Below are 4,679 nucleotides of genomic sequence, written 5' to 3'. Positions count from 1 at the left end.
GATGACTCAACAAAGGGAAGCATCAGGGAGTTTTTTTTTTTTTTGGTTTTTGTGTTGGAGGTGATGTCGGGTCCGGGTGTTGGAGCCGGAGCTACCTGGGAGGGCTCAGTGGGGGCTCAGTGGGTTTGTAGGCTCCCATGCCTCAGCGGGTTCGATAGGCTCCCATGCCTCAGCTGGTTGAACAGGTTCCTGTGCCTCGACCGAGGCAGCCAGGGAGGTCTCAGCCGGCTCATCAGACTCTCACTCCTCAGCCGGTTCGTCAGGTTTCTGCACCTCAGCGGAGGCGATCGGTTCACTCCTGATCCCCGGGATCGTCCCTGTGGTTGGCGTCCTGCGGCTAGAGCCGAACGCGCCGGGGAGGGGGTACTGTCAGGTATGCTCTCTCTCCGGCGCTCTAGGTCTTCATGCTCCCGCGCCTCAGCCGGATCGACAGGTTCCCGCGCCTTAGCAGAGGTGACCGGTCTGCTCCTGATCCCCGGGATCATCATCTTGGTCGGCGTCCTGAGGCTGGGGCCGCGCGTCGGGGAAGGGGTACTGTCACGTGTGCTCCCTCTCCGGCTTCTAGGTCACCAGGCTCCTCGTTATTGGGCACACGTGTCACCAGCGTTACGCGCATCATGACACTCACCTGGACTCCATCACCTCCTTGATTACCTGCCCATATGTCACTCACTTTGGTTTCTTCCCCAGTCGTCATTGTTTCTGTATCATGTTGGTACGCTGTTCATGTTTCTTGTGTTCGTTTATTTATTAAATGTATTCACTCCCTGAACTTGCTTCCCGACTCTCAGAGTATATTGTTATACTGCATTTAACATTCTACTTTTTTAAATTAATCTGTTTAAGATACTGTATTGTGGCCTTTCATGGCTTCCTGTTTTACTGGGGTATAAAAATTAGGTAACACATGTAAAATCCATTTGTCATCCATCACCATTGGGAATGGCAAAGAACTCAGAAAATTAAGAGACAAAAATGCCAATTACACACTATTATGGCAACAATTAAAACCACTGGAACAGTGGTGAACTTGCCTGGTAGGAGGACCCAAGTGTGTCTGTGTATAGATCAGTATTTGTATTCAAATCAAATCAAAATCAAATCAAATGTATTTGTCACATACACATGGTTAGCAGATGTTAATGCGAGTGTAGCGAAATGCTTGTGCTTCTAGTTCCGACAATGCAGTAATAACCAACAAGTAATCTAACCTAACAATTCCACAACTACTACCTTATACACACAAGTGTAAAGGGATAAAGAATATGTACATAAAGATATATGAATGAGTGATGGTACAGAACGGCATAGGCAAGATGCAGTAGATGGTATAGAGTACAGTATATACATATGAGATGAGTAATGTAGGGTATATAAACATAAAGTGGCATAGTTTAAAGTGGCTAGTGATACATGTATTACATAAAGATGGCAAGATGCAGTAGATGATATAGAGTACAGTATATACATATACATGAGTAATGTAGGGTATGTAAACATATTAAGTGGCATTGTTTAAAGTGTCTAGTGATACATTTTTACATAAATTTCCATCAATTCCCATTATTAAAGTGGCTGGAGTTGAGTCAGTATGTTGGCAGCGACCACTAAATGTTAGTGGTGGCTGTTTAACAGTCTGATGGCCTTGAGATAGAAGCTGTTTTTCAGTCTCTCGGTCCCTGCTTTGATGCACCTGTACTGACCTCGCCTTCTGGATGATAGCGGGGTAAACAGGCAGTGGCTTGGGTGGTTGTTGTCCTTGATGATCTTTATGGCCTTCCTGTGACATCGGGTGGTGTAGGTGTCCTGGAGGGCAGGTAGTTTGCCCCTGGTGATGCGTTGTGCAGACCTCACTACCCTCTGGAGAGCCTTACGGTTGTGGGCGGAGCAGTTGCCGTACCAGGCGGTGATACAGCCCGACAGGATGCTCTCGATTGTGCATCTGTAGAAGTTTGTGAGTGCTTTTGGTGACAAGCCGAATTTCTTCAGCCTCCTGAGGTTGAAGAGGCGCTGCTGCTCCTTCTTCACAACGCTGTCTGTGTGGGTGAACCAATTCAGTTTGTCCGTGATGTGTACACTGAGGAACTTAAAACTTACTACCCTCTCCACTACTGTCCCGTCGATGTGGATAGGGGGGTGCTCCCTCTGCTGTTTCCTGAAGTCCACAATCATCTCCTTTGTTTTGTTGACGTTGAGTGTGAGGTTATTTTCCTGACACCACACTCCGAGGGCCCTCACCTCCTCCCTGTAGGCCGTCTCGTCGTTGTTGGTAATCAAGCCTACCACTGTAGTGTCGTCCGCAAACTTGATGATTGAGTTGGAGGCGTACATGGCCACGCAGTCGTGGGTGAACAGGGAGTACAGGAGAGGGCTCAGAACGCACCCTTGTGGGGCCCCAGTGTTGAGGATCAGCGGGGTGGAGATGTTGTTACCTATCCTCACCACCTGGGGGCGGCCTGTCAGGAAGTCCAGTACCCAGTTGCACAGGGCGGGGTCGAGACCCAGGGTCTCGAGCTTGATGACGAGTTTGGAGGGTACTATGGTGTTAAATGCTGAGCTGTAGTCGATGAACAGCATTCTCACATAGGTATTCCTCTTGTCCAGATGGGTTAGGGCAGTGTGCAGTGTGGTTGCGATTGTGTCGTCTGTGGACCCATTGGGTCGGTAAGCAAATTGGAGTTGGTCTAGGGTGTCAGGTAGGGTGGAGGTGATATGGTCCTTGACTAGTCTCTCAAAGCACTTCATGATGACGGAAGTTAGTGCTACGGGGCGGTAGTCGTTTAGCTCAGTTACCTTAGCTTTCTTGGGAACAGGAAAAATGGTGGCCCTCTTGAAGCATGTGGGAACAGCAGACTGGGATAAGGATTGATTGAATATGTCCATAAACACACCAGCCAGCTGGTCTGCACATGCTCTGAGGACGCGGCTGGGAATGCCGTCTGGGCTTGCAGCCTTGCGAGGGTTAACACGTTTAAATGTTTTACTCACCTCGGCTGCAGTGAAGGAGAGCCCGCAGGTTTTGGTAGCAGGCCGTGTCAGTGGCACTGTATTGTCCTCAAAGCGAGCAAAAAAGTTATTTAGTCTGTCTGGGAGCAAGACATCCTGGTCCGCGACGGGGCTGGTTTTCTTTTTGTAATCCGTGATTGACTGTAGACCCTGCCACATACCTCTTGTGTCTGAGCTGTTGAATTGCGACTCTACTTTGTCTCTATACTGGCACTTAGCTTGTTTGATTGCCTTGCGGAGGGAATAGCTATACTGTTTGTATTCGGTCATGTTTCCGGTCACCTTGCCCTGGTTAAAAGCAGTGGTTCGCGCTTTCAGTTTCACCGAATGCTGCCATCAATCCACAGTTTCGGGTTTGGGAATGTTTTAATCGTTGCTGTGGGTATTACGTCGCCGATGCACTTTCTAATGAACTCGCTCACTGAATCAGCGAATTCGTCAATGTTGTTGTTGGACGCAATGCGGAACATATCCCAATCCACGTGATCGAAGCAGTCTTGAAGCGTGGAATCAGATTGGTCGTACCAGCGATGAACAGACCTGAGCGCTGGAGCTTCTTGTTTTAGTTTCTGTTTGTAGGCTGGAAGCAACAAAATGGAGTCGTGGTCAGCTTTTCCGAAAGGAGGGCGGGGGAGGGCCTTATATGCGTCGCGCAAGTTAGTTAGTATTAACTATTTTATACAGTATTTTGTTGCTGATCTTTATCAAGGGTGCCAATCATTTTGGATGTCTGTACAGTACATTACCATAGTTAATTATGGGTTGGAAGGTGTCTTGTACACATTTTCTCAATGTAATATGGGGGATTGCTGCGTTGGTTCTATTTTTGGCAATACGCTTTTTGATTTAATTCCATTGTCCAAGTGTTGCTCAATCTCCCCTCTACCTAATTTAATATGAGAACCAAGACCCCCCCCCAAAAAATAACAAAAATAAGTTGGACTTTTAGTTTCTCCATTGTCTAACCAAGTCTTCAAGCAAGAAATGCAGTCACTTGACAAAAAAGTTACTGTCCAACTGCCCACATAACCTAAAATAACTGCTCAGTTGTCATAAACCTTGGTCAACTCAGATAAATGTCAAATTTCACTCACATCTTATAATATAAAGTGATTTCCACTTCCAAATGTATGTTTTATCTCAAATGGACCACTCCACATAGGAAACAACTGAGTTAGATTGAATATGTAACCCTAATGTACAGCCATCAAGTTCTGAAACTTTGGAAACTTGTTTGATAATGAAGAACAGACCATTTAATCCTTATCAGGACTTATTTTTCAAGAATCTGATAGAAAGAGTAAATGAGGTAGAATGTGATCTCTATAAACCTAGTGATGTGTCTAGGTAGATATTGCTCCTGACCACACTCCGAACCACCTCTTCAGTTCTTAAGACATTCGCTCGAATCTAGGTTGTACCTTTAGATTTCGAGAAAATTAACTAAAGAATTTTTCACTTCTCTTATTGACTTCTCAAACCCCGGCCTGCCTGATCTGCTAAGTCTGCTCCGCTAGCGTTCCCGGAAGTCTTGCGATGTTGCATCTCTGAGTTTAGAAACTCAGTGACCAAGGTCTGAATCAAGGCCCTGAATTCATACTGTCCAGTCTCAACTAATCCTGTAGGTTATTCCAGAACCACAGCCCGTAAAATCAAAACACTGGTTTTTCGAA

This window comes from Salvelinus alpinus, chromosome 16, assembly GCF_045679555.1.
Source record: "Salvelinus alpinus chromosome 16, SLU_Salpinus.1, whole genome shotgun sequence".
NCBI classification, from domain to species: Eukaryota; Metazoa; Chordata; class Actinopteri; order Salmoniformes; family Salmonidae; genus Salvelinus; species Salvelinus alpinus.
This window is presented reverse-complemented; position numbering follows the sequence as displayed.